The 26,711-nt window shown below is 40.7% G+C and overlaps 1 protein-coding gene across 8 annotated transcripts in view; it reads left to right on the top strand.

The window, feature by feature from the left end:
- Window positions 1-26,711, top strand: part of lsamp (limbic system associated membrane protein) — an 878,287-nt gene that overhangs the window by 613,275 nt on the left and 238,301 nt on the right. The window lies entirely within an intron of this gene.

The raw sequence follows: 26,711 nt of genomic DNA, 5'->3' as shown, positions 1-26,711 counted from the left end.
AGCTCGGCTGCTCAGTATTTTCGCATCATTTTGGAGATGCGTGGCATCCCAACCGCGAGCATTTATTTCTGTGGGAGGTACACGGACCGAAGTGCGTTGATGCTCGGATGCACTGCTTCTGCTTCTATTCAGTTTGATGTGTAAAAGTATATATTTTGAATGTTTTACTAATATTATTTGTGGTACAGAAGAAAGACATTCGTAACTTGCTGAAGTAAATGAGAGACTGTCTTGTGCTGCGACATTTTGTAATTATTCATGTATTGCATTCCACAAAATGCCTTGCTCTGTTAAAAGTATTTTGAAGTACTTAAACCAGAAATTATATTGCTTTACAAATTATTATTATTATTATTATTATTTTTTTTTTTTTACTGGTACCAGTATACACGTTTTAAGATGGTTAATTGGAAGTGATTCAAACATTATCCACAAAATCTTACCGTTATGAAATATCAATTAACTCCTCACTTCTGCCAGCATTTAATTCACTGTCAAAGAAATGGCATGTAATACACCGATATACATTCAGAAAATAATCCACCCTGAGGACATTTAAGGTATTGCAGGACTTTTTAAACGTCCGCACACGCTCAGACACGGGCATGGAGTGTTTTGTGTGGTTTCACAGCGAACTGAGCGGTTTGCCCACTGCATTCTTGTCACGGTGCTTTGATGACACCAATTGACAAGATTAAAGTAGCAACTGCAAGAGTACAAGGCAGTGTTAGGCTTGGCATAATGGCTGGTTTACATTGCACGTGCTAAGGTGTGCAAGGTGTGCTCGTAAATGTTGCCCTCGCAAAATACAAAGTTCACTATAGTTTGTGGTATGTTCCTGACTTAACTGTATTTCCATCCATCCATTATCTATACCCACTTATCCTGGTTAGGGTCATGGCGGGGGTGCTGGAGCCTATCCCAGTGTGCATTGGGCGAGAGGCAGGAATACACCCTGGACAGTTCACCAGTGTATCGCAAGGCACGCACCATTCACTCACCATTCTCTCACCTATGAGCAATTTAATCTTCAATTAGCCTACCTGCTTGTCTTTGGACTGTGCGAGGAAACCAAAGTCCTTGGAGGAAACCCATATCGCTAACATAAAAACCAAGGCTAACATAAATATACTGTACTACCTTTAACAGAAGTGATATGCTCTGACATTAACATATGTGCCCCCTCCCCTTTTTTTTGAACAAGTGGATTTGAATAGACACTTCATTTATATCTTCCTGTACATTAATTCACTGGAATCTTCACATTTAAATGTATGCATAGGTGGTTGTCCTGAAATATCGGAACTATTTATTTTCTATTGAAAATATGATATTTCTTAAAATCTGAATTGGCGGAATCCAAGTTTTTGTGTCAATCTGAGGATTACCCTGCTAGTAGTTAACACTAGTTTAGCATAATAGGAATGAAGCAGAATTTTAGAGAGTGAACACTTGTAACATCACCATCAGGAGCTACAATAAGCTTGTAATCAGTCCCCTTAGCTAAGAACATTGGTCTTGGTCTCAGTGAGTTATATCTGATCTCTTGTCATGCCTTGTGGACAGTGGCGCTGTATGGAGGGGGGTTCAGATGATCCCAAGGGCTCTGACTGACAGCCGCCCTCAAAGAATTGTGTTGTAGTTGTGCAGGGATGGGGTGTTGTGGGGTTTTGGGGCTCAATCCGAGATCTTTTCATGGGGCCCAAAATCCCTGGTGGTGCTCCTGCCTGTGAACATTGTGCGCTGCAACAATACTCACAGTAGGTCTACCAGCATAAGGGTAAAGCACCTTATTAAAACTTCAAATAATAAGATGCTGGCAGGCTTTTTAAACAAGGATTGGACAATATCTAAAGGACTGGATTCACAAAACATTTTTAACAAATTTATATTGATTGAGAATCAACATATGGTTGAAAGTTCAGAGTAAAGGAGTGGGGAAGCAATGTATTTTTGGATTTGTGTTGGGTTATGCAACTTGGAGGTTAGGAAAGTGCAAAATCCTTTTACATCAGCTTCTGTTCTTTGAAACTTAATAACAATTTAAGAACCTTTCACTGCATTGCAATAGAATGGAATATAATGAAATTTTACATTGGTTGTCAAGTAAGTTTTTAATCAAGATATGTGTGTTAATTTTGGACGGTCTGATGATAATATGAACACTTTTATAAGATAGCTGCTTGCTAGTTGAGCCCCTGCTCCCACCCCATTATTTTATGAGTTTTTTGAACAATCAGTATGATTTAATTTATTAACCAGGTGTGGCTTTATTATGATGCGTATACTGACCCTCCATGCCATTGGTGCTGCCATCTTTTCTTCCAAAACTCCTGATAGTAAGCGAAAGGAAAAAGCACCAAGAAAGCAATGATTGGGATGCATGCTTATCCCAATGTGTCAGTACCTTTCAAGAAACTGCTCTAAGGCCTGTAATCCAATCCATCACAGAAACCACAAACCTGCTTAGTGCTCTTAAACTGAAAAAAGCAGGAATTGTTTCCGCTGTACATAAGCTATCCAACAACCATGAACTTCACCAACAGAAAAATGACCTCATCTATTACAAAGACATGTTATAAAGGACAAAATCATGGATTATGAAGATTGAAGCCAGCAGTGCAAGTAGGCCTCTTGGAGGGTATAGAAGGTCACAACCTAGTTTAGTTCCTCCAACGCCATAACCTGAAATTGTTCCCAGTCATACAACCTACTAAAGACCATCCCTTTTTGAAAATGAACCAAGCCCATCACATCTACACAAGCAACCGCAGTGACATTGATAAACCCCATACTTTGTTATTTTCAGTTTCTAAGATACATCAGCCATGAGATCTTACTCCACCAGGCCAGGAAATCGGAACCCGTATCTGTTCACCGTGACCGAATGTCGTTTTGCTTCTACTGCTGCTAAAAGAAACGTTTACTGGGTAATTAGGGAAAAGCTTTGGGCAAGGGGGGTGGGCAACTTTCTGATGTATCCTGCTTCCCTGATAGTCTATGGTGGAAGAGGCCAGCTAGTTTCAGGAGTCTGGAGGTGGGTTTTTCCTGCTTCAGTTACCGTTTCCAAGACATGTTGTTGACTATAGCATGAAGTGCTCCACTGCTGGGAAGAAACACTGCGACCACGGTATAGCTAGCTAGCTAGCTAGCTGCTCAACGAACATAAATTTTCTTCTTTCTCATTATGTTTCTTTGATGTATTTCCACATTTTTACTTTGGACTGGTTTACTTTGGCTAGACTAGCTCCACTGGTATTTTATTTTGGTGCATTCTAACACTGTGGGATTAACCTGGTACGATTGGCCGAAAAGGGCTATTGTTGCTTGCGCAGTTTGATTTTAGAAGGCAGGCTATAATCTTAATAGCCAACTGTGAGATGTAAGGGTAATTTTATCATTAATGCGTATTAGCTTCATAGACAGATTGTAAGGCATTATCCACCTGGCATGGTTGGAGCACTATCGTTGGCTTACTTTAAGGGAGTATAAACAGTGTTTTTTGGCTCTGCTAACATCATTTTTCTTTTTAATTGTATACATTTTTGTCTGTCACACTGTTCGCTTCCTGTGCATTAACTCCAGCCAGCACTTCTGACATGTCCCCGAGGATAAGCATATTCTCTGTGGGTTGTTAATTTTCAGTTGGGTGCATTGTTTGCGCACTGTACACTGACAAGCCCCTCTTGTTTATGTGGTACATGTGGGGAGGAGTGGGTGGGCAGTGTGGGTGACCTGGTAGGTTCAAGTACGGGAGGGGGTTGTTTGAAGGGGAGGTGGGTGTGATGTTACAGTTATTTCTCATTTTTGTATTTTCAGTGGCTGTGCAGTTCTTCAGTTTGTGTTTTTTTTTTTTTTTTTTTTTTTTGGTCTCTCAGACTTTACAATGTCATTCCCTTGGACAATTTTTCTATTTTGTATATTTGAAACAACTAGTCAAACTGATAAATTATTCCACACGATTATATGGATATGGTGATTAACTCATGGAATTTACGAGGGGTCCGTGTACCTGTGAAGGGCACAATGCCTACAATGCTTATTATGGAGGATGGTCAATATTGCCTATGTACACGAAGCTCACTTGAATGCAAAATATATCAATCACTTTCAAAAAAACATAAGTTAAGTCTATATTTCTCCGCACAGAGTATACGTGGGTGTTGCCATAATTGTAAATATTATGGTGCAGATAGAGAGAAGAGGGTCTGTTATTTCATCATGTTTTTTTTTACTCTGTTCAGGTTTGTATTGCAGTTATTTATGCATTTATCTTTTTCGATAAGTAATTCTTTGACGAAGTTAAATGTATTTTATCATCCATTGGCAGCATCTCAGTCATGCTGGAGGTGATTTCAACCGTTTGTTTGACACCAGTTTGACACCAAACTCTGAAATTCCTATTACAAAAGCTTTAAAGGAGATTCGTTATGACCTATTGATACCTGAAGGGTTGAGAACCCTGCAGCAAGGGACAACATTTTTTTTTTCAAAAAGACGCAAATTGTTTACCAGTACTGATGCGCTCTTGGTATCCAGTAGTATTTTGCATTTAGTAAATTCCATAAAAATTCAAAGTATGTCCTCTCAGATAATAGCTCTGTTTCCTAGTCCTTTAATTCTTATTCCTTTAATTCACCTGATATTAAATGGGCAAAAATTTAATGTGTTCTTATTACACATTTTGTGACACATTACAGAAGGGCTAACGGAATCTCTTGTGCAAAATTCTTCCTCAGGAGTTTTTTGAGAAAGGCTCTTCTAGCAGGGCTCGCTGCTTAAATGAATAAAATGGATATTACTAATATGAAGGCTATTCTGTAGAGCTGGGTCTCAACACCACGTGAAAATAGTTATTTTAGAGAGAACTTCTCCCACTGTTCTTACTACCTGGGATGCAATTGTGGAGAGTATGTTGCATATGTTTGAGAGACTTGCCTATGAGTTGTCCAATTATATATATTATATATATTTACTGTTATTTTTCTTTTTTGCTTCTTGGGTTTATGTAACATTTATTTGCTATTATTTTAGCTTTGCATAACCACATATTGATTTAGGGTTTACGGTTTAATTGATTTATGTATTGTATTTGTATGTTGTGTCTATTATGTTTTGTCTCCGTTCAATCCCACTCCCCCCAGGTCACGCATGGGGGAAAATATATAAAATAAAATAGAAGATTGTACACAAAATTAGTATGATTTCTGCTTTCTTTTAAAGAAAATCACTTCAACAATTTGTTAATTGCTCCCAAAGATGCTGCTTTATTTTTACAGGTTATGTGGTTGACTATGAATAAAGAAAATGACTGTAAGCCAAACATAAGTCAACAAATATTTGTATTGAGCCTGACTACTGGGCTATGTCTCTATAGAAAAGTATGTGGGAACATATGGATTGGTTTTATAACGTGTGTTTATATTAGCAGCTTTTTTGGATTCATCTTTTTTGAATCCACATTAGCATGTCATACACATTTTCATTGGTTGTTACTATTATAGGCTTGACATTGGTAAACATCCAGACATGGATGTGAGTGTGATTTAATTTGTATTCATGTGATAAATTGGTTCATGGTTGCCATGAACCAGGCATCATCTGAGCTGCATTCAGTGGTCCTGAATTACAAAAAAGAATTACTATATTGATAATTTCTATAAATAATTACTATGGCAATCTGTGCTACAGTATCTGTGATTGGCCTTTAGCAGCCATGGGGTAGAATATAATAATAATGCAAATATATATTATACAGATATAATAATAATACAAAAAATAATTTTTTTTGCGATAGATTGGTGGTTTGTCCAGGGTGTCGCCCGGTGCACTGGGAGAGGCTCCAGCACCCCTCTTTAAAATAAAGAAATAAAACAATACAGAATAAAAACAATAAACAGGGAATAAAATAGCAATACAGGTGAAATAGTTATGTAAGGTTGGATAGTTTAAAAAAGGATTTTAAATTAGATTTAGAAGACACAGCAGTCAGAGGCCCTAATAAAATCTGACTGAGTACTCCATAAAAATGTAGCCCCGGTCGCAAGAGCCTTGTCCCCTCCTGTTGTAAAATTTGTGGCTGGGACAGTGAGCAGGTCTTTTGTAGAGGGTCAAAGGGAGTGTGGTGTGGTGGGGTGTTTGCTTTTAACAGATCTGCAATGTGTTCTGGGGCTAGACCAAGCCTTGCCTTGAAAGTGATAACCAAATCTTTTTTATTAATTAGGAAATACACTGGAAGTATGTGGATATTCATTAATGTGTGAATGCAACCAAATTATTTTTTTGCTATGAATGTACCCTACATATGTACCTGAAATGCTGAGGAAGGAGGGGTTAAATGAAAACTGTTAAGAATGGGACCTGGTGTATGAAGAGATTTTTTTTTTATGGAACCATCAATTACTGCCACTGTTCTCTGCTGGTTACCGAAGTAGAAGTCTACCGTAAACCAGCTCAAGCTGTGGGTTACGATGTTAGTCAGTGAGAGAAATACAACTTAAAAACTGTGTCTCTACCAAAAATCCATAACATTATAATTCCTTCAAACAAGGTTTACCAGATTGAGATAATTTCCCTTCCACAGCGTATTTGTCTACATAATCGAATATCGCTCAATTGCTATACTGTTTTGTCTTAATGAAAGAATGCAAGTGCAAAATAGCTTTGGACCAGATCTTGACATGAACTCAAGTGCTTTTTACACACTTCCAGCTATGCAGACTTGCATATATCTGAGATACGCACATCCTCACTTGAGATATGCAGTGGCACCTGAAGAGGATAGTCTATGCACTGAGTGTAATTAAAATAGTTAATCCTGACCCCTGCCCACAGATGGAAAATGTGAAAATGTGAGTTTCCACTCCATTGCCTTTTCCTTTTAAAAATCTAATATTCAGTTCTGCAAGGCACCGAGGACTGTAATTATAAAGTAGTCTGCATTATGTACATTGAAAGGGGTTTCTTTTGAGCATTTCCATTGCTGAATTCCCCAAAAGATAATGTGGATTAGAAAAAAGAGCAGGCCCAGGCACACACTTAAATGCACATCCACAGGTCACGTTTCATTTGTGCGTTTGGGATACAGAAATTAAACTAAAATTAACTTGAGTTTTTAGTCTGTGTTGCTAATTGTGCAATTTAGGGGTAAAGTCATAACATTGATACTATGATTTTAACAAAGAGAACAGTACTGTGTGAGAAGAGTAAGTTTTGCCAGTTAGTGCCAATAATTCTGAAAGTTGTCATGTTTGTTAATCGATCAAAATAAGCACAAAGATTTTCATAACTTTCAGTCTATGTATTATATTAACAGATATCATAGATATGTAACAGACATTAGATGTTGGACAAATTTAATTATAAATTCCACTCTTACTCAGCTATATATTAGTATTAAAAAGTAGAAGCTGATGCTGCTGAAGGCCAATAAGGGTCGGTGCTAACAGTAACTAGCCACTGCACTACGTTCAGACTGGCTATGTCCGTTAAAAAATTTGGAACATGCTGATTGGATTCTGTTGTAATGACAGAGGCATACAGTATTCACAATTAATTTGTAATGGGCTACCAAATGTGGTGACTTTTAAATATTAATTTATCTGTGTATGACATTTTAACTTGCCTTCATATCATTCATTTGAATATAAAACTCCAAATTGACACAAAATGACATTGGTTGAATGAATTTGGTCCATATTGCATGTAAAACCATTTTTGTCCTTTGGGACAAGTTCTATTGAGCTGTCGTTTCATGTGATGGCCAACAAGTCTGCTGTATTTATCCCTCATTTCAATGTGAGCAATAGCTGCATAGTTAAAACTAGATAAGCAGGCATACGTCTCAAACCTGGGCTGAAGTAACTTGGAGTTTGTTGGGACATGCCTGCTTTTGTGCTTTCCCCAAGTGTGCATCTGTCATATCCCGACTTTAGCCACCCAAGTCAGAATGCAGGGTGGGGTGAAAAGGCTTAACTTGAATGGAATGTCGTGTTTACCTCAACTCTGGGTTGGGCCTATAGAGAGGGCGAGCCTGAGATCTACCAACTAGGACCTAATATAAGACAAGACAGGAGAAGGCCAAAATCGTTGAACAAAAAACTGTGAAAATACATGTTTTTTTTGTTTTTTTCTCAGATTCTTTCTCATAATCCCCTACCATGCCAATCATTCATTACTTTGGAGCAGGAGTTCAGTGCTTAATAGGTGAGAGCAAAAGTTAAACAATAATAAAACTGTATACGTTACGGCACCTTAGTATATATGAGGATGTTTCTGCTTTTTTTTTTGATATTCGGTTCCAGGTTTAGTCAAAGGACTAGAGCACTTTAAAATGGTTTTCTGACTTTGGCTTTGAGTGAGGAGAAGAAATGAACAGAAAAGGCACTGGTAGCTGAGATTGTGCGTGTGTGTGTGTGTGTGTGTGTGTGTGTCAGGTGTTGGGGAGCCGCGGGCCTTCAGTGTGTTTTTTTTTATAAATGTGCTGTAGAATAGGGCCTGGATTCAATCATTTCAGTTCAAGAGTTGTTGTTTCCTTTCACTTTCCAAGGACAGTTTGGCGAGTTCAGTAATCAGCAAGATATGTATTTTAAAACTTGCGTGGAAAAAAGGGAGCAGTTTAATTTTACTGAGTTGACTCTGAGGACAAATGTTGATTGAATCCAGGCCTATAGTCCAATTACATTTTCTGGTGCCTCTGCCTGTTCCCAGTATTAGTAAACATTTTTTAATTGGGGTGTATAAAACTGGGAACAATACCAACACTGTAAGTGAATTTGATGTGGAAGTGCGCACTCCCCAGTTGCCTGTGACACGCTTTTATTCATCCCCGCAGTCCTCTGTGCTTTCATAATCTGGCGCTGTCTCCTGTTCTACAGTGTGCGGCTGCACATAATGCATCGCAGTCAGTGGAAGGACTGCATCATTTATTTAAACACAGAGGAACTGTATTTTCCAGAATAAAAGCTCACCACATGGCTGGTTCTCCCAGTGCTGGATGGGCCGTGAAGCTCTTCCGCCTCCACGCAGGTTATGCAGGACGGGTTCAATGAGGAGAACATTTTTGGATTGTCTGTCCCCTCATCTAAAAGCGATGAAATGTTTTATCTATTTGAACCCTCCTCTTGTCGAGTGGAGGTGAGCTGCTGACGCACTCCACCCCCTCGGGTAGCGCCGGCGTGTGAATAACAATCATTACCGCACATTCAAATTCAGCAGTATTGTTTAGAAAAACTGAGCGGGTCGCTGGCAATTTCTCTACTTTGTGCTCTCAGAAAAGGGGCAGGTAACCTAGCAGCCTCCACTTCCTTGATTTTTAGAGAAGAACACCTTTAACCTTTTTTTTATGAGAGAGCTCAAACATGTTTCTTGCATAACCCATTTATATTTGGAACTCCGTGATGACAGTCCACTGTCGTCAAATCCAAGGGGGTGGGGGGGAGACCCGGACTGTGAGCTGACCACCCCACTGCTCAAGGACCTCCCATAAAACTCAGTAATGGTTCTGTGACATCCTGATTATTCATTTCTGTTGTCTTTGCATGGACTTGTAAAACATCTGTAATACAAATGGTCATTTCAATCAAGCTAGACGGTTAAGAGAATGGAGCACTTGCTTATTTTTAAGCATGCCAACCAGGTACCCAATGTTGGTACAATGTTGGCCGGTAGTCTGTTGCCCAACGACCCAAAACTCTCAGTGGCATTGCACAAGGGAATGCGATACCACTTCATGAGAAAAGTTTGTTCTCAAGAATTATTAATTTGCTCCTAAATTATTCACTTTCAACCCTCGCTGGAATGGTGCATCACTCAGTTTTTTTATGTGTAGTAAAAGTAAGCAGCAGTAAGTGCCAGTATGTGGACGGGGGCTTTTTGAAGCCATTCCAATTAATTTAGTTATTAACTGTTATCAGCTACTATGAGCTGTTGGATTGTGATTAGGGCTGTCAGTTGGCACAAAAAGTGGAGTGTATTATTTCTCACTTATTAATTGAATAAATTGCTACATTAGTCTTAGGTTGTCGTCTATTTCAGTGTTAATTATTCCGCAGTTCATTCAAACACAGAAAGACTATATATGTAATCACACAGAACAAGGCAGCATTGTTGAAATTTGAAACTTTGACAAAAGAAAAGTTGTTCTTTCTCAGTGAGCCAGGGTGGAGGAATGCTTAGCTCATTCATGATCCCTCTGGTCTCTACTAAATCAGTTTCTGCCATTTCCTGTTACATTGACTTTGGTGTCTAGCATAAAACAAAAGTCAACATGCACATTTCCCCTTTTGAGTGCTGTTCTCATATTGCCTGGAAAGGACCATGTCACAACATCACATCTTTATAGTGAGATCATTTTATAATAAAAATAAGTTTGCATTGATACTATTTGTTTTGGCCAATCCTGGTACCAAGTACTGTCTAAAATGATATCAAGAACCAAGACCGTTCAACATTGAGTGAAAATCAGTATACTGTATAGGCTACATCCTACTCTAAATTCAGAGCTGTGCATAATGGCCTGTACCCTATACTTAACATCCACCACTTAGTGTCGTTCTCAACCATCTGAAACAGCTGCAAATACACTCTAGTTAAGTACCATTAACTTACTGATAATGAAGTAGCATTTCCTGTTGCATAAGAAAATAGACCTTTGCTGTCATCATTGTCTAACAGATGCTGAAATGCATTTGCAGGTTGTAGGAGCCACAGAGGGAAGTCACAGTGTGCTGCACTGTATACATGTCGCAGAAACGTGTGATGTGGAAACTGACATTAATTCTCTGATCTCAACATGAGTACTGAAGGCCTGGATCAGCACAGTGTGACACTTCAGAGTACGTTTTACTGGTAATAACCCCATAAATAAAATCTTTTAGATCCACGCTATTATAATAATAATAATAATAATAATTATTATTATTATTATTATTATTCATTCCATTACCGCAACATCCCCTTGAATTTGAGGAGTGCTGGCTGTGACATTTCATGAATAGCTCAGAGAACTAACGGGTAGATTTTTAGGTTACCAGATGATTTATTGATATTTTTAAGCATGAGCCGTCCATCCGCTTGTCTGTCTCTGTCTGTCCATCACCACTAGGAGCTCAATCTTGGATACTGTGGAGGCAGTCTTGTGCAAATCTCCGTGAGCCAGTATCTACCCACTTCTTCCTTGGAATCCTGTGGTATTTGGTTTCCCGATTTACAGGGATTTTGGAACATTTTGTAGAATGATGAGGAATGGGCCAAAAAGAACATCTGTAAAAGTTGTTTATTCTCCTGGAACATTTTTTTTTTTTGCAAGGAAAGGCTGGACATTTCTCACAGGCTTCAGTGGGTGGACACTCTTTGGACCATTAGAGCAGTACTGGCACACTTGTTTTCCTCCTGTGCTTCTTTCTGAAAAGCAACATCTAGTCTGTATTCTGTGTACTTTTGAAAGCCAAGGAGGCTATACCTTTATCATAATAAGACGTGTAAGTGCTGGTTTAGTTTCTAGATCAAACCAGCCAACATTTTATATTTAACCCTGCATGGTTCAGTGACACTTATCCAGGGCCCCTGAAGTTCTTATTTTGTGTAGGTTCTGCAGGATTGGGATGTGCTCACAGTTCAGTGTGAATGATTTGTCTTTACAGCCCTTTTTGCTGGTTCTGTGTTTGCTAGCAAACACAAAGGTTTCCATGTCTGCAGCATGCTTTTACACACAGGAAATGAAAAGAAATTAAATCACTGCATCAGTGAATACAAGTAATTTTACACTAGACAGAACAGCATTTCAAAGTTGGAAATGGGAAATGTGGATTTTTGTATGTTGTTACGTGTTTATTACGTTATAAAAAAGTAGTGCCTAAACACAGAATAGCTAGGCCTTAGACGTTACAAAGGTTGAATGTGATTGCAGGTGTGAATGTGGCGTTATTTTTTCTTCACAAACTTATTTTCTTCACTAAACTGTATTTGTGAGAGAAATATCTAACACCATCGCTGTGTAAGGACAGTTGTTGATTGAATTAAGGCCAGTGTTTTTCTATCTACTTAAAGTTAAAGTATTTAAATGAATGATGGTTACGTGTGATTTTCAGACATGGTTTTGGGAAACATCCATGGGGAGATGTTTCTGTCTACAGAAAAACCTAACTGGCAAAATTATCATGTATTTAATTCCATATTCAAAGTTATACCTCCAAAGCAAGCTTGCTATCTTTGTCCTTTGGTAGCAGCTTGGTGAAACTACTGGTTAATAATAAGTACAGAATGTTAGAAAATTAGATTCTTAAAACATGTTTATGGGTAGAGAGTAATGACTGCAATCATAAAGGGCAGAAATTGCTGATCCCTCTGCTTGTATGGGCATCACACTGTATCCCTCTATGTTAACGAAATTATAATGCAATATACTGTAAAATAAATGGACTGTGGAATGCAACAAAGCCAAAAATTCACAAACGGAACTACAGAGGCTATACTGCAAGATACAAGCCACTAACTAGCTGGAAAAACAGGACAGCAAGGTTAAAGTTAGCAAAGAAGTACCTAAAACAGCCTGCAGAGTTCTGGAAAAAGATTGTGTGGTCAGATGAGACCAAGATTCACGGTATCAGTGATGGCTACAGCAAAGTGTGGAGGAGAAGGAAAGGAGGAAACCCTATCGTTGTGTGAAATGGTGGGGGTGTTGTGGTTTGGACATGTGTGGCTGCTACAGGTACTGGCTTACTTCATTGATGATTTAACTGCTGATAGCAGCAGCAGAATGAATTCTGGAGTGTACAGAAGCATCTTATCTGCTTATGCTAAAAAAATGCCTCCAAACTTGGATGGCACTGCATCCTACAGTAAGACAATGATTCCAAACATACTGCCAAAGCAACAAAGGAGTTTTTCAAAGCCCAAAACTGGAAAATTCTTGACTGGCTAAGTCATTCACCCAATCCAAATTCAACTGAACATGGGCTAAAGAAAAAACATGAATGGTAAATGGACTGCATTTCTATAGGGCATTTTCCAACAGCATCTGCACAAAGCACTTTACAATGAATGGCTCTCGTTCACCCATTCAAACACACACACACACACACCAACAGCAATCAAGGCAACTATGCAAGGCGCCAACCAGCTTGTAGGGAGCTCAAGGACACTTTGACACAATCAGAAGGCCAGGTATCAAACCGACAACTCTCCAATTGAGAGATGACCACCCTACCTCTTGAGCTAATGTTGCCCCCAAAACACACTTGAGCTATAGGTGGCTGCAGTACAGGCCTGGCCGAGTATCACCAGAGTAGATGCTCAGCACCTGGTGATGTCTGTGGGTCACAGACTTCATGTAACCATTGCATGCAAAGGATATGTGACAAAGAACTAAACAAGACTGCTTTCATATACATAAAGTTAATATGTCCCAGACATTATGGTGCCCTGAAATTGGGGCGCTACGTATAAAAAGTGCTATAATTTTTGCATTGTGGAACCCAAAGGTGTGTATCTTCTAATAATAATGAAAATAATTTAGTTATCAGTTAACTGTCTTTTCTTTGATTTCTGTTTGAGCTTGTTGCAGGTCTCTGGTTTGTCTTCTACAAGTGATGAATTAATCATTATTCAAAGCAGAAGATTAAAGGTCCATTGATCCATCTTGCTTGATTGGTGGCTCATATAATGCATTTGGCCACAGACATACACACAGACACACACACAGACACACAAACACATACACGCATACTTGCACACATGCACACACATAAACACACACATGCACTTACATGCTCACACACACACACGCATACATTCACACCCACTCACACACACACACACACACAGACACGCACACACACATGCACACAGAGTACACAAGCACACGTGTACGGAAAATTCCAGAAGACTTTGCCGATAAACTTTGGGATGGTGCACCTGTGAAAAATGGCTTAGCTCGCTGCTGCGCAGAGTGGTGTGGTGCCCAGGTCTGTTTATGAGCATTGCCTCTTTCCACAAATCCTTTTCATCATCATATTCTTGTTTTCCCTGTGACAGCAGAAAGGAACTTTGGGGGTTTGTTCGTGGGCATCAAAGACAGCATTTTAAGTACCCAGATCAAGTCTACTCAGCCCGTTCTTCATCTGAAGCCTCCAGAGATAAACTCTTCATTCATGATGCATGGCTCTTGAGTCTTGAGGTTGTTTTGTAGCCCTGGTAGTTCTGTCTCCCACAATGCCGTACTTTTTAATTGCTTTCCTACGCTCTCAGTCAGCGCCGCAGCCTGAAGGAGGCTGTCTGATGTGACTGAACTGCTGACAATCCACAATTGCTTTTATTAAGTATTAACATCACAGCAACCGCCATCGTTCAACCCTGGATAATTTGTCAACTTTTGGACAATTTGTTTTCTTCTCTCTAGAGATCAATTGGGGGTTGTGTTTTTTTCTGTCAGTCGGGTGTCTTAAGCTTCCCCAGACCTTTTTTGTGTCCAAATTTCAGAATGTGTTGCCCTTAGTTGTATTGATTGCGAAGCTTTGTTCTTCTTTCATTCTAGCAGCCGTTCGAGCTTGTGACAAACCCCCGGATTTGAGGTTGTTTCATGGCTAGTTTGCATGTGCGAATCCCTGCAGCTGTAGTTTGAGTAGACTTAAGTCTGAAGTGATTCCTCCCTAAGAATGTGCCTGTTCTTCAGGCAGTGATGGCAGGACTAGTGAGGCTGCTCGCTGATCCCTTTGACAGCTTCATCCTGTATTGCTGATCAAAGGGCTGGAGTCTCACTGGAGCACTTCAGGTGTGATTTGCCGATCCCCCTACTCCCCGGTGCGTTGTACACTGATTGCGCAGGTTGCGCGGGTGGTGGTGGGGGGCATTTCATTTCATAACAACCCACGGACAGGAAGGGAAGAGGCGACGATTTCGCAGAGCCCGATTGGTTTGTGGAAAATCACAGCACTGGTACGGGAGAAGCTGTGCCCTTGGCCCGCGATGCAGCTCGCTCGGTCGCCGTGAACTGAAAAGTGACAGATGGTTCGTTAATGACTGGCTGTGTCGCAAGGAGCCTTAGAGCACAGATCGGGCTCTGCGGCGGGCACAGACACACGCCGACAGCCACGGGTCACGCAAACCTGGGGAAAACCGGGGCTCCCCGGTCCGTCGTCATCAAGGCCTGCAGACAGCGAGTGTGTCCTTACGCCTGACAGCTGATTCTGGTGAGAGGAGGACGGGGAACGGTTGGCGGGTGGGGGGCGACGGAGTGCGGTGGCTGTTCTCGCGCTCTGCCCAGACGTCAGCTGTTTCTTTCGCGGCTCGTTCTGGTGCTGAGCCCAACTGACGCAATGTGATTCATTTTCCCCTGTAACGCTTCCATTGTATCAGCGTGTTTAAGGTCTCCGTTTCCTTCATTTTCATGTGCATGACTCTGTGTGTGTGTGTGTGCGCATGAGTTTGCGTGTGTGTGTGTACACGCATGAGTGTGTGCATATGTGTGCATGTATGTGTATGTGTGTGCACACGTGAGTATGCGCACGCTAGGGATGCAGATTTAATCCAGTTCTTTTAATCAATTGTTGGTGCCCATTATTAACTGATTAGCTTAAAATCTATAGAAAGAATGACTCAAAATAGGCCTACCAATTAATGAGTTGTATATGTTCTATTAAGATATTCTCAAACAATAAGCTAAGTAACCAAGTACTACCACCCACAGTTAGTACTGCCATAGATTTATAATAATACATAAAAACTTTCATTAAGTTTTAGTTGCATTTCCTCCCCCTTCGTCATCTTCATGACAATTTATTTCTCTACATTTCCCATGATGTATTTGTGGCAGACACAGCCAAGGATGGTGCTGATGCCAGTTTAGAGTGGATCCTGCCTGGTGACAAAGTCTTGAAAATGCTTTGCTAGTAGCCTCAGATTTATGATCTAGAAAGAAAAGTGTATCAATTTATCAGTAGTGTTTGTGCAGCTTCTCATCTTCTCCACACAGCACGGATTTGTTCTTTCTATGATATTGTATATGAAATAAACTCATGCATAAGATTTATTTATGAAGGAACTGGCCTGATTGTATACCATCTAATACCTGTGCTTCTTTATTGAATACAGTAATGAACACCAACACATGCAGAGAATGCTAAATATGAATTTGACATGGACCTCATTTATAAACAAAATAGGTGTTCCTCAAGGATCTTCCCTGGGCCCTTTACTTTTCACTATGTTCACCATGTACAGTAACATATATCAGGGTTTCTTTAAAAATATAAACAGACCCATTTTTGCTCAGAGATCCCCTCTTAACATTGAGCATAAAACAGCAATCAGTTGTGTAAAAGCTCTTAAACGTTGAAGATTTAGTGATACAGTGTCTATTCTGTGTAGCTAAAAATTGCAGTTCAGCATTCATAATATCTCTTGGTCAGACATTTTGCTAATGGAGAATATCTTTGCACCTCACCTTCTGATCAACTGAAATGGGCTTAAGAACTGGAGTAATTTTAATTGTTTTGGCTGATTTAAAGAACTTTTCATCATCTAAAACAGTTACCTGTAGTCATGTGCCGAGGTGAAAATTGAAAGGACATTCTTTTATCTTGTTTCTGCCCCCCCCCCCCCCCTCGCACATTGTATAAACCCCAGGAATTGGACCTGGAAGTAAGCCTGAGCTGAAACTTTTAATTTGATACTGACGGTTGCATAGCACCATGTGCCATTGTCATACAGCATTTGTTTTTATCAATAAAATAAAAATATAAGCATAAAAACGCATATATTTTTTGACAGAATCAGGATAGCTAAGAATCAGCATATGAAGTTTGATGAAATACACATTTTATTGATTTTGCCAAGAAAGGAGCCCAAGGATTCTGTTGTGATAATCATTAATCATATAAGTTTTACTGCACTGTTGTAATCTATTTTCCTGAGCATTTTTCCTGTTTAATTTCCCCATTTTTCATGTCAGTATCTCCGTTTCTGATCTCCCAGCTTTAGTCCCGCTTAAGACTTGATGTGTCAGGGCTGTTTTGCGAGTGAAAAAAATCCCGGATCATCGGAGATCTGCGGATGACTGATTGAAGGGGATTTAATCAGGGATGTTTCTCACTCTAATTTGACTGTTTTGTTGTGTCATCGCGTCAGTGCGCACGGAAAGCTCAAACGGCTTGTCTGCAGCTGTCTGCTCCAGCTCGCTGAGCCCAGAAAACCGACAGGCTTGCAAGTTTGGGTGGCACGCTGGAATGGGAGAGTGATGAAGCAGAGCTTGCGTTTCTGCGGCATGGAGGTGGCTGATACCGGCGGTTTCTCCCAGGACGCGCGCGCAGGGCCGTACTCTGTGTAACTGAGCCATCCGGAGCCCCCACTAAAGGCCTCTCAGAACTGGAGCTCTCTATTCTGAATGCCTATTAATTTGCTTCCCAGACACCCTCCGTCCAGGGAACACTCTGTGCTAATTCATGCATGGTCATGCAGGTGCATCAGCTTGCGTCGGCTGCAAATTTGTAATTGTAAGTAAATTGCACAGAAAATGGCAGTTATGTGTGATTTACTTAAAAGACCGCATGAAAAATGTAAGTAGAGATAATACTGATGATGATGATTGTGATAAAACACATGAAAAGAATGAATTGCATTAATTCCTCTCTTCCATTTGGAGTGTTTGCCAACGCTTGAGTTCCACATCTGCGCAAGTGCAAGAAATCAAGTCTTTATGCATCTCATGTGTGCTCCCTGAGTTAATTTCTGCAGAATTAATCAGCATCTAAATGGCTTAGTGTAGGCTGGTAGCAACTGCCAAGACATTGCGGACCTACCGAACATTATTCAGATGCTAACCATTCCCAGCCAAACAGGCATGTTTTTGGACACAAGCACTTCTCCTGCTATAGCGTACTGAAGAATATGCTGAACCCAGCACGATGCCATCTTCCCACAACATGCTCTTCTGTGTTCACTCACAAATGGTACATTAGCAGAATTTCTTACGAGTGCTCTTTTTTAATTGTGAAGCATAATGTTATTTTTCAGGTCCTTGCTTCTTCACTTGTGTTATCAGCTATTTTTTGAGAACTGATGCGACTTTTAGTGCTGTTTTGCCATTTTGGACTATTTCTATCTTGAAAAATTTTTTTTTTTACTGATTTTATTGGCAAAGCTGAACGTAGGTTAAAAAAGTAGTAGGTGCTCTGATACTATGCGTATACTTGTGGTCAAGGATCATTGGAATGTAGCTTAGGGCTTACTGTCATTTGAGTGTGAAATTAATTTTCTTCTCTGTGTTCTGGGCTGGTCAGATCAGTGAATTTTGTGGCTAGAGAAGGTGTGTTTGCAGGCATTGGGGAGGTCGGGCAGTGATCACTTGTCTCATGCCCTCAGTTTAAATTAGACATGAAGAAGGGAATGCTTTTAAAAACTGAGAGTTAAAGTTCATAACCGTTTAGATGCTAATTTGTGGTAGGGTGGTCGGTAGTCAAACTTTGCCCAGTGTATATGCCCTGCCATTGCAGCTTTCGGTGTTGTTTGGGAACGCGGCCTCTGAAAAGAGGGGGTAATGGCGGTGCCATCCGGCGTGGAGCGGGGGAAACAGTGACCTGATTGAAAGTGCTGTGCTTTGAGCCTCAGCATGCACTGCATTAATACAATCCTCGCATAATCCCCTCAGAGTCTGCTTGAGCAGAAGCAGGATTTTCAAATCAATTTGTTTTTTTGTCAGGACTCCAGAGTTGGGGAGCTGGACAAATTTCAGACACAAACTTCAGCAGTAGCTCCCATGTTTCAGATTTCCTTCTAGAAACGGGCAAAATTGGGTCTTTTTTACAACACAAAGCATTTTAAACTCCTTTCCTGGTTTCTTTACACACATCTGTTCAATTCTGTGTCTTATAAAAGCCTGAGACTCAGTGGGACTGGAAGTGTGTACTCTTGTTCAAAAATACATTGAATTGGCTACATTGTTTAAAACATGCTATATAAAGGTGTGAGAAAACAGAAGAACGCATTACTTTCAAGTGACGATTTACAAAACATTGGCTATTATAACTTGATCCAAGATAATAAATGTGAGAAAGCATTTGTGAAGCTCTTTACAAACTGCCTGCTCTAATTGTGGATATTGACAGTGGGCCAATGCGATGGCTGTAAAAGGCCTGAGATATGCACTATTGTTGCAGCTCATTCACTGGACTGGTTGAGAATGTCATTAGCAACATCATTGAAAAAGGACATTCATGGAAGCTCTTTATGTCAATGGCAATGGGTGCAGCGCACAATATTATTAATACACAGCTAAGATACCACACAATCACCGAGTCATGACATCACCACAAGCACCCAAAGAATACTGACAAACAGGCAGATGAAAGACTAATCATTTCTATTAGTGCAATTATTCTTTATTTGTAGATTTTTCTTGAGTAATTATATAATTCTGTATGAATACTGATAGCAGTATGTAACAGTGCAATAATATAGTTATGTATGAATGTTGTTATCTGTATGTAATGAGTGTTTTTATCTGCAAGGATGCCACAGTGACTCCTCTCTGGCTCTGTGAAGTTCCTGTTTTGAGCATATCCTGTTCTATTGAAGAAGATAATGAAGAATGCTTTCCCCCTGCCGCACTGTCAGGGTAGTCAGAGTTCACTCTTCTAGCTCCTCCCCTGCCTCTTCCATAGTGAGCCTGAGCCAAATGGATTTCTCATGCCTCTTATGCTGGCGGAGTGGTTCGCCCTCAGCTCTGTTAAGATGATGATGGGCTCCTTTTCATTTTTGGAGACCCGTGTGCACGCCTTTGTCCCCGCTCCCGAGCTGTCCTCTGTCTTAGGGGTGCGTCGGTTATGTTTTTGTATTTTTTGTGGGTTACATTGACGGGGCTATGCAGACTTCATCTTGCTTTCTCTGTGGAGTCACGGAGGGTCCAAAAGTGTCAGAGTCTGGAGGGAAGTCAGCTTTCTTACTTCCTTTGATAAAGTTGTTTTTCCTGCACCTTTAGGCCCTTGGGCTCCCGTAGAAGCTCTTGCTAGCGATGACCTGTGTGTTTCTTCATACCTGTGTGTCGGTACACGCTGTTTCCTCCTCCACCGCGAGCCCTCAGCCCTTGTGGGCGGCTTGTCCTGAACACCTTTCGGAGTTCACGGTTCCCCTGCAGGTCCTGCTCCCGTGCGTAGTTCCAGCCCCTCTGCCTACTGGGCTTCTGCCTAATTGGGAACCTCGGTTTGCTGAGTGTGGAATGGATATGTAGGGTTCTGTATCTGGTACAAATATGGGCAGAGCAAGTTCTCCCTTGTGATTCCTCTGGTGACAGGGCGGGCCCTGTTCTATGAAGGCAAACGCAATCAACGTACAGCAACTCAGATGCAGAACAGAATCAAGCATCTTTATCCATGGAGTTATTTTAGCGATACCGATAGGCGTGGCATGGGCAATGAAGCTGGGTGGGGTTAAGTGTTGAAGGTGTGGTGAAGATGTGGATGGACACTTCACCATTTTGTCTAATAGCCACTTTCTGAAAGATACCTAATATGCTTCTAGATGTGAAATTCATTGATTTCACTTTGCAAAATAATGGCAGATTACCTTTTTTTTAAAAAACAAAATGGCCTATGTTCCATGAGTCAGTCAACACCAGCAGGCAAATTATTTAAATAATTTACCTCCTAGTCAGTAGATGTGGGAGCTGTTTTACGCACACGCAGGAGACTCACGCCTATTTTTGACCCATGGTCATCACTGAAACTACAGAATGAATTTGGGTCAGTCAGGGGGCGGGCCTAATTCAACCTTTTCTCGGACAGCTTTTGCCAAATGGATGGTTTAGCTTCCTATGAGCCGTTTTTTGTCAGAGATTTGGGGGTAATTGTGAATCATCAAACACTCCCACTTCCTCTCGGGCGTTTTAAAAGGAAAATGCACCCAAGATGTTTCTTACTGCGTGCCTATATATCTCTCAATTTGGAAGTCTGAACACGGGACAGCAGTTATAATCATTTGTCTCGGTTGATTGGACCTTCAGTGTGTAGTGGTTGCCGGCTAAATGTCAAGTTCTTACTTTATTACTGTGGAATAGTCCATAATAGGAGGTGCTTGTACTGTATGTTTAGAGCTCTGCAAGTGTTATGAGTGAGCAATATGTGGAGTGGAAATCTATGCAGGGGACCCTCCAATCTAGAGCAACTAAATCCATGTGGTTTGAGATGAGTGGGATTAAAAGCAGACTTAAATGAGGAGATGTTGGAAATATGTTGTGCTTAGCGTCTGAGTCATTTACTGCATTTTCTAGCTGTAATCATGAGCCAGCTCTTAGCGGGGGATAGTCAGCCTGGTATATATTAATTACATATGCGCAAGGTGGAAGGATGAGTGGTTTAACTTGTAACTGTCACGTTTCCAGCAACACACAATTATCCCACCAATTAGGAAGAAGAGGCTTGATTGTCCTTTAATGTTATTAATGATACAGGGTAGATTAATGAGGTGAGAGCTATCTGACACAATATCTATTGACTGAGAAGCTGAGAACGTAAAAAAAGTGGGCAGGTCTCATTTATTCTGTGGTAATTACATTATGGATCTGTAGCATGCCTTAAGGCATCTTTCTCTTTTAAAATAACGGTAATAAAATTCCCAACAAATTGATTATTAGTATGTATTACCTCAGCAAACGCACTCATCAGGAGCGGGCCCCTGAGAGCGGTAACGACATGCCTTATAAAATCGGGAAAGGGCCAACAGTGATTGCATCTGGCCAGAATCATTAACCCTATGTCATTAGAGGAAGTTCATCTCCTATGGCTGCGGTCCCAGATGAAAATGAATGAGGCCGAAACACAAGTGCGGCAACCATGGAGTCGGAAAAAAAAGCGCTAGCTACTGTCACGATGTCGCGCTTTGGAACAGGGAGCATTTCTGATCACCGTACAGTCTCCTGCAGATTTCAACTGTAAACAAAATGTGTCCTTTAAAAGTTTGTACATAAAACAGCCAACTATATTGGCTAATAATGTTTTTTAGCTTTGCTTTTATTTGTTGCAGGAGCAGCATTTCAAATGTGTACCATGCTGTTTAGCAAATGAGTCCTATAATTGGAACCAATCTAGTTTATGTGATGGTTCAGGTTTTGTCTAAACACTTTATTGTTGCTAGAAGATGATTACTGAATATAAATCATTCCAGAGAAACACACCAGAGTACATAAGTGGCAAAAGGGAAAATGGCTTCTTTTGATCAAAAGTGTCATTGTTGTGTATGAGGACAGTGTGGGCAGGATAATAGCGCTGGCACCCTGAAAAGCTCCCTTAAACCTCTCTGTGATGTTATTACATCAGTGTGCTCACACTGCATTAATCCTGTCTTCAAAACTCCTTTGCACCTTCTGGAAATTTCCTCCTGCGGTTTGCACGAACCGCTAATGGTTGGAGGTTGCACCTGCTTGTTTTCTGTTGTGACACTTAGCATACCTTCTGCACGCAATAACGCGAGGAGCCTAGACTAGTCTTTGATCAACTGAGCCGGTGCTCCTGAGATGCTGTTAGGAACCCTCAATTACTGTATGCTCTGCCTGACTGATCACTCCATACCTCACCCTTTCTGGGTCTTTCCATAGCCTCTTCCTGTACAGATCATTCCATACCTCACCCTTTCTGGGTCTTTCCATATCCTCTTCCTGTACGAATCATTCCATACCTCTCCCTGTCTGGATCATTCCGTACCACACATTGTCCATATCATTCCATACCTCACCCTTTCTGGGTCTTTCCATATCCTCTTCCTGTACGAATCATTCCATATCTCTCCCTGTCTGGATCATTCCGTACCACCCATTGTCCATATCATTCCATACCTCACCCTTTCTGGGTCTTTCCATATCCTCTTCCTGTACGAATCATTCCATATCTCTCCCTGTCTGGATCATTCCGTACCACACATTGTCCATATCATTCCATACCTCACCCTTTCTGGGTCTTTCCATAGCCTCTTCCTGTACAGATCATTCCATACCTCACTCTTTCTGGGTCTTTCCATAGCCTCTTCCTGTACGGATCAGTCCATACCTCTTCCTATCCGGATAATTCCATGTCACACATTGTCCGTATCATTCCATATCTTGCCCTGTGCAGGTCATTCCATTTTATGCCGTTTCCGGTTCATTCCATACCGCACACTGTTCAGATCATCACATAATATGTCCTGTCTGGGTTTTGCTTTGTAAACATTTTAGCCTTCTAGTCATTATTGAGCAAACAGAACAGGCCTCTTGCTGTTGTACAGAAATTGTTTACGTACCCAAGTATGCGCCAGTTGTGAAGGCATTTAGCCGTGCTTAGCAGGTCGGGATTTGGGAGCATGGCGCCTTCGTCTACTGTGTTCTGATGGATTTGGGATTAGACCACCCTGCTGACATGATTAAAGTCCTACATATTATCTAACGCCTTCGGATTTGAGTATTTTAATTTTGTGGAGCTCTGTGTGAAGAGATTGATCAAGGTCTAAAAAGGAGATTATTACTTAATGAGTGTATGTGTGTGTGCATGCCTGAGTGCGCATGTCTGTTTGTGTGTGTGTGTGTGTGTGTATGCACGTGTGTTTGTGTGTGCCTGTGTGTGGTTTTGTAGAATTCATATTCTTTCTGAAGGTCCATGGCAGTGGCCTGGCTTCAGTCATTTGAAGCAAAGTGCTAATGGTGCAGTCATGGCTTCTCAACTTGGACTCACAATAAAGCCTGTAAAGGTTACTTATTACCATGATTAGATGGGCAGAATCATCATTTGCATGTATTTGTGAGTCATAGTCAATGTTCTATTTAAATAGGACAAATGTGTTTTTTATTTTAGTTATTTTAGAGGACAGCTCGATCTCATTTAGTATTTTTCACTTCGCAGGGAGACAGAGAGAGTGACAGACAGCGAAGGGACCACTTATGAGAAAGTGTCATGGTGGTGCATCGAACCCCCTCCCACGTGGAGGGACTCACACTTGGCTGGAGAGTCGACCGCCCTCCAGACTGCACTGCACAAATGTTGCCTGGATGATGTTTAGAAATCCGGGCACACCTGTGTTCAAGTGTAGTGTGCATTGTCATATAATCAGTAATCGGTAGGTTATCTGTGTAGTGGGAATATTCATGTAATGAATATTTGATTAATGCCACAGTAAATATGGACACCGTTTGTCGTTTGTTATGAGAAATGGCTGACGCTAGCAGAGGGTGGCAGTATTGCAGGCGAGCAGTATTTAAGGATGTATCTAAGTCTTATGTAGCCAGTCTTTATAATGTGGCGCTGCAGTAGTATTTCAATGGATTTCTGTACTGTGGTGGCTTGGGTCTGGCTAACCAGCATAAATATTTAACTGCCACTAAAGAACCTGTAATTACAACAGGGAAAATGAATTTAAAAAAACAAAACAATTTAAGGCAATAGCTATTCAGTCAATATTCCCTGCTTCAAAACGATATAAAAACACTGGCAAAGAGCAAAATGAACTTCACTGAGTGAAGTCATAATCCATTATTTTGTGATTTTGGCAGTATAACTTTTTATCAGACACCATGAATAGCAACAACAAAAAAAGAAGTGCAAGAATTACTTGCATTACTTATGGGTACAATGAAAGCAAAGAGTGTAAAAATAATTCCTAAATAATAATAATTGAACATAATTCTGAAAAGTGCCATTTCACTGACAGATGAGAGACAGTCGGTTTACCAGCCACCGGAAATTCCCCAAGCGTGTATTACTGTCGAGTACTGTTTTACTGTGTGTGATGTAGGCCACAGCTTTCTGCGGGTAAATAGAAGAATTGTAGGATTAAATTAGTTTACCTTTGTTTGAAAAGAAACAGTTTGGCTCTGAAAATAATTTGCAGGAAATTTACAGTCCTTGATGATTATTCCTCAGATATATAGTTTCTTGTGTCTTGTAAAATAAAATAAAAATCTTTCCCCACAAAGATTTTCAGGTTCAAGCAGAATCAGAGCAAATCAGAAGTGTGTAAACATGAGAGGTTTTTTTGTTTTTTTTGTTCATGGTGTACTGACATACACACCCAAGCTGGGTTAAAGGGATTAAAACCCCTAGGGTTATCCAATTAGCCGTGACGAAAGCCTTCAAAGAGGATTGCATGGCACAGTGAATTGACTAGACTCGCATTATTATTGCAATCTGGTAATGGGCGACAAAATGCAATTGATTTTCTCTGACATGAGGTTCCAGGTTTGGGCTTGACCCTCTGTTGACCATGAGGTCAGTGTTTCTTTAAAGAAAATTTAGCCGTCATTACAATGTCATACCAGAATTTTTATTCATTTTTATTTTGTTTTTGCTATCGTGACCATAATGGGTCCTATTTGTGCTAGTCTTCTGTTGTGAGTTTAGCTGTGTCCTGGGTTATCCCTAGGGAGACCCTGTTACATCCCTGAGTGTTTGTCAATACGATGGACTCTGCTTGGCCATGTCATTAAAAAGAACATTATCTTCAACATGAGAGGTTAAAGGCCAAGGGCTTCCTCAGCTCTGAACACATTGGAGTGCCTGCTCCTGTTCATGGGAGCACCGCTCGGCCCACAGCTACGATGGGACTGATACAGCAGTTCTGCCTGCCATATGGCCTATTTAATATAATTAAGATTTCTGCATATTCCGAGGCTGGGGTTTTAGATGATAAAGTGATAGACGCTAGTAAAGTGTGACTGCAGCATTTCTAGAATTTTCTAAATGGAAAAATAATACTGATGAAAATTGCATGTGGCCATATGTTTGATGAGAGACCACATTGCCCCAGATGCTTTTTGTCACGATTTGTTTTTTCAACTGTCTGTCTTCCTGTTACTCGGCGGGAAGAAAAAAAAAATCTCCCGTCTCTTAAGTCTGACTCAATTTTTACATAATTTTGTTTTTATGAAATTCTGCTCACTCTTCTTCGGAGTTCAGACGCAGAGCTATCGGAAGACTTTGGAAGAAGAATACAATTGCCTTTGTTTTGAAAGTAGTCACAAAATAGACGCAGTCTTTTTTTGTTCTGCTTTTACAATGAGACTGTACTGATTCTGTCAAAAGACACACCTGCTTCCCTGTCTTTCCTTCTGTGCCTGAGAAAGCCTTTGTAATAGATGCAGGCCTGTATACTACAGGTTTTATTGTAATTTTGAAGAAGGAGGCAGACCTGTGGCACTCTCGCCAGCGAAAAATTTACATACCTGTCTTTCAAAACTGAAGATCATTTCTCAAGGTGTCTGGGGTATGTCAGTCAAATTTCAGGCTTATCGCATGCCCCTTTGTTCATTAATCTTCCAGTTTCTCCCCAAATGAACTTCAGACCCCCAGTCTTGAGTGGTCTGTTTTTTTTCCCCACGGCGCCAGTTCCTGCGCTATGCGTGGAAAATTGTGGTCACTCACTCACTCAGTCACAGATAACCTTTGAGGGAGGTTTGGTGGGATGCATGTCCAGGTGGTGCTTCGTTTAGTAGGATGCATGCGCGGGTGGTACGGCACAACATTTTTAAGCACGGCTTTATCGCCTAACGTTACTTTAGCTAACCCTAACATCTTTGCGTTTTGCCTACTTTAGCTAACGTAGTTTGCGGGTACGGATCATCTACTTTAGTTAACCTAGTTAGCACGTACGGATGCTATCCTGCATGCATGAGTAGGAGCTAAGGACACACAGCTACAACCACCGATACAGATGTATGGACACACGGAGGACAACAAATAACATTACAGAGGTGAGGACGT

Source organism: Anguilla rostrata, chromosome 12 (genome assembly GCF_018555375.3).
Source record: "Anguilla rostrata isolate EN2019 chromosome 12, ASM1855537v3, whole genome shotgun sequence".
NCBI lineage: Eukaryota > Metazoa > Chordata > Actinopteri > Anguilliformes > Anguillidae > Anguilla > Anguilla rostrata.
This window is presented reverse-complemented; position numbering and strand designations above follow the sequence as displayed.